Below are 13,177 nucleotides of genomic sequence, written 5' to 3'. Positions count from 1 at the left end.
GACCCATGCCAGTCCGGCTTTCGCCCGGGCCATGGGACAGAAACAGTCCTGGTCGCCCTCATGGATGACCTCCGACGGCAACTGGATCGAGGCGGCTCGGCAGTATTGCTGTTGTTAGACCTATCGGCGGCGTTCGATATGGTTGATCATCGGCTGCTGACCCGCCGCCTCGCCGACGCAGGAATTCGGGGGCTAGCCTTACAGTGGCTCTCCTCCTTTCTTGAGGGTCGGGGACAAAGGGTGGCGATCGGGGGGGAACTGTCTCAGAGGTATCCACTCCATTGCGGAGTGCCTCAGGGGGCAGTCCTCTCCCCGATGCTGTTTAACATCTTTATGCGCCCCCTTGCCCAGATTGCACGGAGGTATGGGCTGGGTTGCCATCAATATGCAGATGACACCCAGCTCTATCTATTGATGGACGGCCGGGCTGGTGATGTCCCAGCAAATTTGGACCGGGCACTACAAGCCGTGGCTGACTGGCTCAGGCTGAGCGGGCTGAAGTTGAATCCGGCGAAGACTGAGGTCCTTTGCGTGGGCCGCGGCGGACCGGGAGGGGAGACTACTTTACCGGCCTTTGACGGTGTGCCACTGGTACCGGTGCGCAAAGTCAAGAGCCTGGGGGTGCTACTGGAGTCCTCCCTATCAATGGAGGCCCAAGTAGCTGCCACTGCTAGATCCGCCTTCTTCTATCTCAAGAGGGCGAGGCAGTTGGCCCCCTTCCTGGAACGCACCGACCTGGCAACTGTGATCCACGCAACGGTCACTTCGAGGTTAGACTACTGCAATGCCCTCTACATGGGGCTGCCCTTGTACCGAACACGGAGACTCCAGGTAGTCCAGAACGCGGCGGCCAGGCTGCTGGAGGGACTACCACGGTGGGAGCCTGCACGGCCTGGGCTGCGCAATCTGCACTGGCTGCCGGTTGTCTACCGTGTTCGCTATAAGGTGCTGGTCATTACCTTTAAAGCCCTATATGGCCGAGGACCTGCCTACCTAAAGGACCGCCTCTCCCCATATGTACCCCGGAGAGCACTGAGGTCTGGTTCTCAGAACTTATTAACAATCCCTGGGCCAAGAGAAGTTAGGTTGAAGGCCACTAGGGAGCAGGCCTTCTCGGTGATAGCCCCTCGCTGGTGGAACGATCTCCCAGAGATGGTGCGAGCCCTGCGGGACCTGAACCAATTCCGCAGGGCTTGCAAAACATTTCTTTTTCAGTTAGCATTTGAGTCACCATGTGGCAACTAAGACGGAACCTGATTAATGAATGAATAGACACTCAGCCATCTTAAATACATCATTTTAGCACCTATTTTTATATCTTATATGTTTATATGTTTTTATGTATTTTAAATAATTTATTGTAATTAATGTTTAAGTTGTTATGTTTTATGAATCACGGGACTCCCATGTCTATTATTGTTTAATGTGAATCATGAGACTCCCGTGTCTGTTAGCCGCCCTGAGCCCGCCTAGCGGGGAGGGCGGGATATAAAAATAAAATATTATTATTATTATTATTATAGCCCTCTCCCCACCCACCTCCAAGAACTAAGTGTGCCTGTCCTCCAATTCCCTCAGGGAGCCCACTGTCAGAGTGGGGGGAGCACAGGAAACATGCAGCAGATGCCAAGCAGGAGAGACAAAGGAGGGCACAGCTCAGACTTTATTTTTCTGGAACAGAGTGCAACGATATCCCCAGTGCACACTGGGCAGTCTCGCTGGGGGTGGGGCTCCATTCAGAATGGCAGGCAGGAACAGCTGAGGGAGTACAGGGGGGGTTGGATCGCCACACATGGAAGCCTCTGTGCTGGATTCCTACCTGCAAAACAGAGACAGAGATCAAGAGCACCTGCAGGGGTGGCGGCTGGAGGAGCAGGTTGTGCTTCAGCCGGGGGCTCTCTTAAAGGGACAATCTCTGACCCACCTCCCTGCATCAGAGCAGCTGCCAGACCCCGCTCCTGTGCCCTGCCAGGGGTGGGAATGCAGCAAAGGATAGACCAGGGGAAGGGGCCAGCAGCAGCACTGGGGAGTGGGGCCAGCAACCGCCCCCTGCCAGAGCCCACTGCCTGGTTCAAGTGCCGGAGATGTTTCCATACCACTTGGCCTTGAGTGAGGGGAGAAGGAGGATGGGGGGACACAGTTGCACTTACCCAGCCATGAGCGACTGTCCTCGCACGTTGAGCCTCCAGAAGCCAGTAACCTGTTAAGACCTGGGAACAAGAGCATTTAGCCCCAGGGGAGAGACCTCACTCTCCCCCTTGCAAGTCAAAGATACAGTCTAAGCAATCGCGCTGTGCAGTGCCCATCACCAATGTACCTGTCCCTTGCTCTAAGTCTATGCGGCAGGGAGCCCCCTGGCAGATCCCCTTATCCATGCAGCTGTCCCTAACAAATAGGTCATGCGAAGCCAGAGCAGAAGTATTTCTAGGAGGGGGGGGAATGGCAATTGGGCATTGGGGAGGGGGCTCACCAAGCTCAGGGTGTGAGGGGATTGGTGAGGCAATTACACTGCTTCCTAAGGGGTTTATGAGCTCCTGCGGCAGCAGTGGCAACCTTTGTTTTCGATTTCAACAAGTGCCTATAGGATACACCACCATTTCCGTCGATGTAACTTTACACCTCTTGGGGGGGGCATGTCATTGCCCAAAGTCCTTAGGGAGCTGCCTAAGCCTGGCCTCGCCCCCAACTCCACCCCCTCCTGCATTGGAGCAGCTCGCTCTGCTGCACTTCCACCAATGCTTGGCCGCAGCCCTCAGGCACCGCTGCTCTCAGGCGGGGCAGTGCTCCAGCGGCTCTATGTCCACGTAAGTCCCCTCCACCATGGCACAACTGGACTTACATGGGGGATCATTCACTCCCTAAGCACTTTCGCCCCCCCCCCCATAGGATTGTGCTCAAAATCAGTTACTTCGGTCCCTCTATCTCTATTGTTAATAAAAGGATGGCATTTGAGCACACTGCTCTTTGCTGCATGAACCTGAGAGTAGGAACCTGTGTGAATACTCTAATTTACAAGCAAAAGGAAACCCTACACACCCCAAGGACTCCTGCAAACAGAAAGCTACTGCCTCATAGAGAAAAAAAATTAGACGAGCACTTTCTGTTGAAATAGAAAAATGAACTTAATAGGCAATTTTGAACATAGGGGAGCATTCAAAATGGTGATCTCTCACCTACCACCTGAGGGGTACAGGCCACTCAGTTTTTATGCAACTTCTTCATTCAATTACACTAGTAAATTAGGTTCTTATAAGAGATCAAACCTGACTGTAACAAGGTAAAAAACCAGTAAGTCAACAAGTCTAGGCACACATATTTGGACGTAAACCCCAAGAAATGCAGCAAGTCTTGCATTTCAGTGAGCATACATAGGATTGGGCTTCGTGTGTTTAGAAGGAGGAATATAAATCAATGTCATAGGTAAAAATCCACCTGATGAGCAGGGTAATCCTAAACAAGTCTACCTGAAAATAAGTCTCACTAATTACTCCATAGCAAGCACATGCAGGATTGCAGCCTTAACCTCTAGTATGCTTTACTTTTATCTGGTTCGATGCTGGTTTTAAAGGTCATGTATTCTTTAGCAGAACAATCATAACATGTCCCGCATACTTCAAAGACTGCAGTTCCAATCAAATATTGCAGGTAGATAATTTAGTCATTGTAAAATGCTGCATGTTATGAAAAGAGAAAAAAAGAGAAGTATAATCAAGAATAACTACTGTCATAGCACTTCTAATAGGCAAGATATTTTGTTATATCTTATTCTTCCTCAGTGATCATATGAAGCGAGTGACTGCTGTCTCTGTTTAATAAATGGGAAAATTGTTGGGAGAAAGTCATTTCAGAATCCCTCAGTGTGGAAAATAATTACAAAAAATCTCCTCCTGATTTAATATTTTGTTTGTTTTTTGGGGGGGAAATACATTTTTCTGTTCTTTGAAGTTTTTTTGCTATTTTCTCAAGTGTGTGTTCTCTTGTACTGAGGTCTGGGAAGACAATAAGGTTACTTATATGTAATTTTGTTGCCTTAAAATTTCATAATAAAATTTAGAATAAGTTGAAAGGCAAAACTTTGAGTTATATTTTTGAACTTGCCAAGAATTCAAATGCATGTGAGATCAACATATAAAGCTCAATTTAGGCAGCTTTGACCTCCAGATCACCTTCATTTGTATGTGCCATTCAACCATACAAGATTGACCAGGACTGCTCTCTTAAATGCACCATCACTTATGCATTCTATTTATGCACCATTGAGGACAACAAGAAACATGCACCTAGAGCAGCATTCTGAATTCTCTTCCTTTGAAGACTCACCAAAACCTCAGCCAGCCTATCCATATTTTGAAAACAGTGGGAGACATTTGTTCTGAATGACAAGAAATAGTCTTTTCAAGCCATTTTTCATGGAGTGTTTATATTAACCCTGATTAAGCATTCAAAGTACACACTCTATATGCATAGAAAAGAATATTTCAGGACTGATGATGGTCCTGGTCCTGGTTATCAGCACCTAGTGCCAAAGACCTGGAGAAAGTCCTTTAGACATATAAGATATACAATTACAGGGGTAGGTGTGGAAACCAAAATGGCCTTGTTCCCTTCCACTGCCACATTCACTTACTGATGGAGGGCTAAAGAACCAGCTGGAGAGGGGGGGGCACTGTGGACCTCATTGCCATCTGCAAAATGCCTGGGCCAAGCTGATGAAGCCAGTTACCAATGTGCCTTTCACTGTCCTTATCATGTAGGGGTGGGAAGGTTCAGAGAAGCTGTAAATGGTCTATCTACTCCTGAACAATGAGGACCAATGCAAAAAAGCAGTTCTTTGGGCAATCATAGAAAGTCTTGGCATATGGAGTTGTATGTGCTGCAGATGTTCAGCTGTGTACATGGATGCCTGGGGGCAGGGCCAGCAGGTGCAGTCTTTTGGTTCATCTGTAGTGTGCACTTGCTTTTAATACCTGGTGAGAGTTATGTGACCTTTCTGCCAGCTGGACATATATAGTTTCATTGATTGCTGGTGTTTGGCAGCCTTTGTGCTGTGTTCATCTGTGAATTTGTTGTTGCTGTTGTTGTTGTTGTTATCTTTAAGCTCTTTGAGCCACTTTTATTTTGAACTCTGTTTAAAAATCCAAAGAGACAGGGACAGCATGTCAGTCAGAGCAAGAAAGTTTTCAAACATAATGGAACTCATCTTCAGACTGAAACTTTCATAAATATGAGGTAGGTGTGTAAAGCCCCGCTACTCTATCTCTTCCATTCTGACCAGGCAGCCCAGAAACAACTTTGAGAATTCGGCCCCTTCCCAGCCGAGCAGTCCATCGGCTGCTGAGGCTGGGGGCCGCCCATTGCCTCCCCGCGCGGATGAGAGGCAATGGGTTGTTCCCTGGAGGGAGGGGGTGAGGAGCAGCCTTAAGAGGCTGCCCCGACCCCTAATACGCAGTTCAAAATCGCTCTCGGCCCGCCCGCCCGTCAAGCAGTACAGGCAGAGGCTGGTTGCCTGTTTCTAGGGGCCGGGTAGGAATTTTTCGCCCTCGGACGGATTGGCTTTGTTCGGGGGTGTTTTTGCCTACCCTGTACTGCTGATGTTTGGTGCTGGCAATTGGAATGGTGGTGCCATTATATAGGTCGGTCACTGGCAGTTTGTGGTTGGCATTATGTTTTGGGGATTGGTGAGCTCCCGTAGCATCGTGCCATTTTGGTGCATCACTGTCCTGGGGAACCGCAAGCTGTACGGCCCAAGGTTGGCTCCAGGGAGTCTGTAGGATCCCAGCACGTCGTGAGCGCCCGCATCCCAGGCTGCAGGTCTGTGGGGATGGCAGAGCTCAGGTGAGCGGTGATCAAGTTGCCGGGCCGGCCGGGTCTGAGCCGTTAGGTTGGCTCACACCCGGGGCTTAGGGGGCTCGCCCAGTTTCAGGTCAAGGAGGTGGTCGGGTTGACCCCTGGCTTGATCTGTCCCCATGTTTTGCCCTTGCCATCAAGTTAATAAAGTGGCCCTTTAACCCAACTTGGTGTTTGCCTCGTTATTCCGCCTGGGGGGGCAATAGCTCAGGTCTAGGTTATTTTGCATATTAAAAACTGAAACCGGTAGACAAAGCTTTCAAATTTAATCTTTCAAAGGAACCTGTGATCTGCTATGCACACATTTAAACTTTACTAACATAAACTTATTTTTTTGTGTCTTCAGTGAGGGATTCAGTTGGAATCAGCAATTTGTCTCCTACTGGTAGAAAAGGAGAACATTAATTTTAGCTTCAGAGTCTACTGTCAGAGGAGGAAGTAAGCACTTTATAAACTAGAGAAAATCTCTTCAGCCATTTTTTTTTGTTTGAATTAAAATGCTGCTGGTGATAGTGCTATAAATAAAAGATACAGTTAATTTGTTGTTCAAATTACTGGAAACGATCCTGCCGGGGGCACTCTGCATAATTCCTTGCTTGAGTGACAGGGTGTTAATGACAGGCACTGATGCGTTTAAATCAAAAGGCTGTTATCCTTTTCTCCCACCTACCAAGACACTTTCAATGGCCTACTCCAAACCAAAATTTGTTTTCCACTGACTGACTTGATGTTAATAGGAAATATTAACCATAATGAATCACCTATGTGAGCCATAAGATTTATATATAGCATGACCTCTACCCAATTGATGTGCAACACTGGCAAAAGATAACTCATTTTAGTGGCTGTACATTTGTATAGACTTTCCTGTTTCTTCTCTTCCTAACCCCCCTCCCCCAAAATATCTATTTTAACTGTAGTGATTGTTCATTTCACAAAGTGGCTCCCCCCTCCCAACACTTACATAGAAAGTTTCTCCCTCTCCATGATATGTGTGACTTTTCTAAAGTGAATAACTTTGATACTAGTTAGTCTGGTTCAGTAAGGAAACTCTCAGTGGTAGATCACTGAAACCCAGTGTGATGCAGTGCTTACAGTGTCATGCCAGAATCCGGGAGATTGAGTTTCAGATCCTCACTGTGCCATGGAAACTTGCTGGGTGATCTTGAGCTAGTCACACACTTTCAGCCTAACATACATTACAAGGTTGTTGTCAGGACTTTTTTAAATAGTAGAAACTCCTTTGCATATTAGGCCACACACCCCTGATTTAGCCAATCCTCCTGGAGCTTATACTAGGCCCTTTACTAGGAACCCTGTAAGCTCTTGGAGGATTGGCTACATCAAGGGTGTGTGGCCTAATAGGCAAAGGAGCTCCTGCTGCAAAAAAAGCCCTGGTTGTTGTGAGAATAAAATGGAGGAGAGGAAAACCGTGTAAGCTGCTTTGAGTCCCCATTGGGGAGATAAGTGGAATATAAGGAAATCAATAAATAAGTATCCAAATAAATAACATACATTGCATGAGACCCCAGGTTCATTCTCCACAATTCCCAGTTAAAAAGATCTACCATTGTATTTTTTGTGTAGTTCTGTAATTATTTCTTCAGAGAAACAGAATGCACAGACAGACAGAGGCCTATTATGCACGTACAGCTTACTGCAGATTTTCTCAGCAGTAAGCCTTTAACTTTGGATTCTCTTCCCAGCTTATCACCATTCTTTTTCCTCCTGTATATTCATCCTGCAGCTACATTTTTTTTTTTTAAAAAAAAAGCACCTTTTCTAAATCATGGTGGAATGTCACTTGTTACAGGTGAGGGGTAGCATCCAACGTTTATTATTATTTATTTATTTACATAATAGCCCTATCACACCTACACAGTAGAGTCTAGCAAACAACTTCCATTAAAATCCTTGTACTTCAGGGTTTGCACATGCATTTTAGTTTTAGAAAGGGAACAGAAAGGAATACAGAGAAAGGGGAACACACACACCCCCTTGAAATTGACCAGACATTTTCTCCAAGTGACAAGCAGCTGCAAAGCCCTGTTTTCCATATTGCTGAGCACTGGAGGATTCTCTCCTGTGTTATTGGCCACTGTGAAAAATGGGAGTCACATGATCTCATAATAAGAGGGAACATGTTGAGTGTACAAAATACATAGTAGAACTCACAAACACTGGCATTGCAAGCTGTGATCATTGGTAACTTGTTTGAGTGTGAGTGTGGGAATGCACATGTGCATCTGTGCAAAGTCAGCTGCAACTCCACCAACTCCACAGGGTACAGTTTGTATAGGGAAGGAGACACGGAGAAAGTTGTAGAACGGGCAAGTGTGGGTGGGTGGGGAATACAACTTTATCTTTCGCAAATATTTCTTGATGAGTTTGGGCTTGGATTGCTTTGCTTTGATATCAACTTAAGCATTATGGCTCCTCCCACATCTTTAGGACAACCAAGTTCAGCAAGGAAAAGTTTTTCAGGACCTGTGCATTCTGTAAAAATGGAGGTCCTGTACCTGAGCCGGGGGAGGGGTGGGTAAGTCAGGAATCAGGCTACTCACCTTGAATGGCACATCACTTGTGCCAGCCCAGAAGGTGAGGAGCCTGGGAGTGGTCCTGGATGCCTTGCTTTCTATGGAGCCCCAGGTCACCACAGTTACCAGCTCTGACTTTTTTCACCTTCAACAGATCAGGCAGCTGGTTCCCTATCTCTCCTCCCATGGTTTTGCTACAGTGACCCATGCAGTGATCACTTCTCGGCTTGATTATTTTTACTCACTATATGTAGGCTTGTCCTTGTGGCTGATCTGGAAATGCCAGCTAGAGCAAAATGTGGAGGTATGTCTGTTTTGCCTGGGCAGGTGCACATTCAGCTAACACTATGCCAATTGCACTAGCTACTGCTTGAGTACCGAATCTGCTTCAAGGTATTGGTACTGAAATTTAAAGCCTTTCATGCCCTGGGACCGACATATCTGAGGGACTTGACAGGGAGAGCTCTTTTTAAACAGTGTTCCATTGCTCATGATTGGTTAGGATATAACATTTCTGACCATGACACCTCCAAAGCTTCACCATTCTTTTTATGGCAGCTATTAAAGGAGACCAAATAATGGCAGGGCAATGGCCTATCAGGAACCAGATGTTTTGCTTCTGAAACATGACATGCTGTCATGAAACTTCATGGTGGAATTTCTGCTCAGATTAAGTTAGATCGTGATTAGAATGATTCCTATCTGAATGCATTTTAAATCTTTTGTTTGCCCTGCATACCTCCATCAGTATTTGGATCCTGGTTATTCTGGTTTGGTGGCTTAAGTGCATATATGGAACACTGGTCTGGGATAAAAGTTCAGGTGGCATTATCTGGACTTTTTGTCCAGTCTTATGATTCCATGAGTACCTTGGGTACTATTCTTATGCGTTTGCTTCATGGGCTTTGTGATTATGCAAACTGTAAGCAGGAAGGTTTTCCCCAAAAACTTCTGGAGCAGCACACATCAAGATAAAAGGTAGTTATTGTTGCATGTCACCATATCTGGGGAAAAGAGAACAGACATACAGAAGCACAGGGTGGGGAGCAGGGGGAGGTGGGTGTGTGTGAATACAGGGGCATGTTCTTATTTTGGAATCCAAGTCAGGCAAGAATATAGCATTCCTCTCTCTACACAACTTGATTTTGTTTTCAGTGGATGGAAGTAATGTGATCCAACAGAAAGAGACAGCAAGGATTGAATCTTATTTTATTGTAGTGGATAGAAGTAATATAAGAACTGATTTTTACCTTGAGTCATACAGTGAATTCATTCTGCAGATTATCTTGCCAGCTTAGAAATATCTGCACCTCACATTTGAAGCAGGAAGCTGCACAAGAGCAAAGAAGTTATGAGGCCTATTTTAAAGGTGTTTACAACACTGTTATATCACATGGATTGTTGGGTGAGCACATTCTGTATTGTGATAAGGTATTGGTTTTTCTTAAACTAGTGCTGCTTTTTATGCAGTGAGCTCTTTCTTAAACTCAGTATTTTAGCACAAGTGAATAAAAACAGAACCTGGCTTTTGCCCTGGCTTTATATTAGTGAAGAAATTTGGTTTCTAGTGATTTGGTTTCTAATGATTCTTTGGGTTTCCACTGATTTGTGTCCAGCTAGGAAGAGGTACATTTCTCATTGTTTTGTTACTTTTTAGTGGGTTAGCTGTGCAATACATTCTATTATACCTGTCTTCCTTTTTGACATGGAGAAAGTCTCATATGAACATATGAAGCTGCCTTATACTGCATCAGATCCTCAGTCCATCAAAGTCAGTATTGTCTACTCAGACCTGCAGTGGCTCTCCAGGGTCTCAAGCTGAGGTTTTTCTTGCCTATTTGCCTGGACCCTTTTTAGTTGAAGATGCCGGGGATTGAACCTGGGACCTTCTGCTTACCAAGCAGATGCTCTACCACTGAGCCACTGTCTATGATAGGCACCTACTTTTGCTTCAAATTTCCAGATCTAATCAGTCATGGGAGGCCTTTGAGGAAGACTCCAAAGAACCTCATGGTCCAAAGTATGGAGAGAGGAAGGCAGTACTTTTAAAAGGAATTACCTTCTTTGACTGATTCTAAAGGAGCCTTGAAGCAGAGATCAAGTGCAGCACATCACTGAAAATGGATGTGAACTAGGGGTGTGCAATCCCCTCATCCCCACAGTATTTTTCAGATTCAGATATATTGAATCCAAAAAAAATGGTATTTCCCAATATTCCTGAATCCCAGTACAAATACGGTATTGGGATTTGAGAAATATTCCAGAAACCTGAAGGGTTTTTTTGTTCCATTATGCTGTATGGGTTCATTTGGAGTAATGGAGAATTGATTGAGGAAGTTTTTTTTTTTTTTTTTTTTAGGTAGAGGCACCAAATTTGCAGCATAACTACTAGTGCCTCTCTCAACTTCCCCCCAAGACTGGTGGGTCCAATTCTGTGGGCCCCCAAAGAAGGTTCCCCCATTACTTTTAATAGAGGAGAAAAAAAAGCATTTAAAGTGACTGTGGTCTCTTTAAATGCCTTCTGAATTCACCAAGCTGTTCCACTACCATGGTGTGACTAGCAAGTGAAAGGCATTTAAAGAGACCCATTTTAAATGCCTTCTCCAAGCTGCACTGTTGTCATGATGGCAGCATGACTCAGCGAGTGCCCTCAAAAACCATTTAAAGAGACCATTGTCTTTTTAAAAGCCTTCTCATAGCTGCGCCTGAATAAAAGCCAAATAATCTCAAATAAACTCAGCTATGTCAGTATCCAAAAAGAAACACTAATTTCTTTTTGGCTTAAACTTTTCCCCTCCCCCCCCCCGGAAAAATCCCACTAGGTTGGTTCAGGAAAGGACCTTAATATGCTCACCCTCTTGGAAGGGATTGTCATAATCAAGCTTTATGCTTCAAAATTGTTCAACTCTATTTGGAAACTGAATCCTGTTACTCCCATAAAACATTTGCTCATCATCTTTTAGCCATGTCTGAGAATCAGGGACACTGTGATCTTTCATGACTTAACAGTCAATCAATCTTCTTTGAAGTGAACTCACCAAATGTTTGGATCCCTGCCTGGTGGAATCAGTTCCCTATGGAGATCCATGTCCTACCTGAATTACTGTCATTTCGCAGGGCCTGTAAGACAGCTGTTTGCTTTGGTTGAGGCAATGAACATTCTATTCCAGCAACTATTCCAACAGTTGGCCTCCTTTGTTGGGACATCATGCTTTACAGACTATGGTGCTATCCTATTTATTATCACCATTATTTGTTTTGGGCCGAAAACAGCTGTATCCTGTGAAATGTGCTCTTCCAGCCTGATGATTCACCTATTTGTTTTATTGTTCTATTGTTTGATTTACTAATTTTATTGTATTGTTTTAAATTTAAATGGTAGGCTTTTATTGTTGTTCAGTTTATGTTGTGATCCGCCCTGAGCCCATTATGGGAAATGGTGGACTATAAGCCTAATAAACAAATAAATAATATATGGCTTGGTTTTAATTCCACCTTTTCCTGTGCGCAGTGGTACACTTTTGACCTTTGGGTGCTGGTCAACAGACTGTACCTGGCTTAATGTTTTTTGTAAGATTTTCTACTTTTATTTTATACATTGTTAAGAACAGAAATGGCTTGTTGAACTGTTGGTAAAGTATTATTTATACTGGTGTTCTGCCTTGAAGGAGAAATGATAGATAATGTAGGTCTCAAAGTGAATCCTTCACCACAGTGAGACTTTTCACAAATGATATAGAGGTAGGACTGTTGTGAAGTCCTAAATTCATGCTTTACTCAGTTAGATAACACTTGCTATCTTTTGAAGTATCACTGAAGAGTCTGCAGAGGGCAGGAAAGTCTCTCCAAACATCCTGTACTGATCTAAAACTGCTTTATCAGTGCTAAAAGTAATAATGACTTTGAGGAGTTGGGTTTCAGACTTTTCAGTAACCACAGTGACCAGGAAGTCCTAAACTATCTCAGAATGGCTCAGAATGCCATCAACCCCTTAGATATGCCTGATTCAAGATACACCAGACTCAAGGATTTGCTGGTATATTTAGTAATACACCAGGACTGTCACCGAAATCTCTCTTATTTAGTATTTACTTATTTACAAAATTCATATTCCACCTTTTTGCCCTAATAGGAGCTCCAAGGTGGCTAACAATTTAAAACATACATGGGTGTAACCCTATGCTTGCATAGAATGGGAAGGTATCAGAGACATGCTAATTTTCTACAGTGCAATGCTAAAAATAGTTGTACCTTTCTAAGTGACTTAAAGCCAGTGGGCTCAAAAGTGTTTAACACCATTTGGTATTCCATTTCTAATCCTCTGCTCAAGGCGCCACTATAATGGTACATCATCAGCAACCTCGGTATAACAGAGAAAAAAACACCTCACCATGATTCCAAGCCACAGTACAATTAATCCTGCAATCAGATGGGAACCCCAGAGAGAAATTGGCACAAAATGGAATACTTTGTACTAACAACTAAGAAAGAAAGTAAACATTGCTGTAGCACATTTCTAGTACTGCTCTGCTCAGAACTCAGAACACAAACACTAACTAGGACCCTCCATTTCTCCACTTGAGTATGCAAGGACAATGTACTCCATACAGGTAAGCAAGGCATTAAAAACTAAAACTCTGCTTCAAGCTGTGGCTGCTGCAAATGATTTTCTTATGGTCCCCATGCAGGGCTGTTTTGTAGCAGGAACTCCTTTGCATATTGGGCCACATACGCCTGATGTAACCAATCCTCCAAGGGTTTACAGGGCTCTTAGTACAGGGCCTTCTGTAAGC

The sequence above is a fragment of the Heteronotia binoei genome, chromosome 9 (genome assembly GCF_032191835.1).
Source record: "Heteronotia binoei isolate CCM8104 ecotype False Entrance Well chromosome 9, APGP_CSIRO_Hbin_v1, whole genome shotgun sequence".
NCBI classification, from domain to species: domain Eukaryota; kingdom Metazoa; phylum Chordata; class Lepidosauria; order Squamata; family Gekkonidae; genus Heteronotia; species Heteronotia binoei.
The sequence above is the reverse complement of the archived record's forward strand: the minus strand, read 5'-3'. Positions refer to the sequence as shown.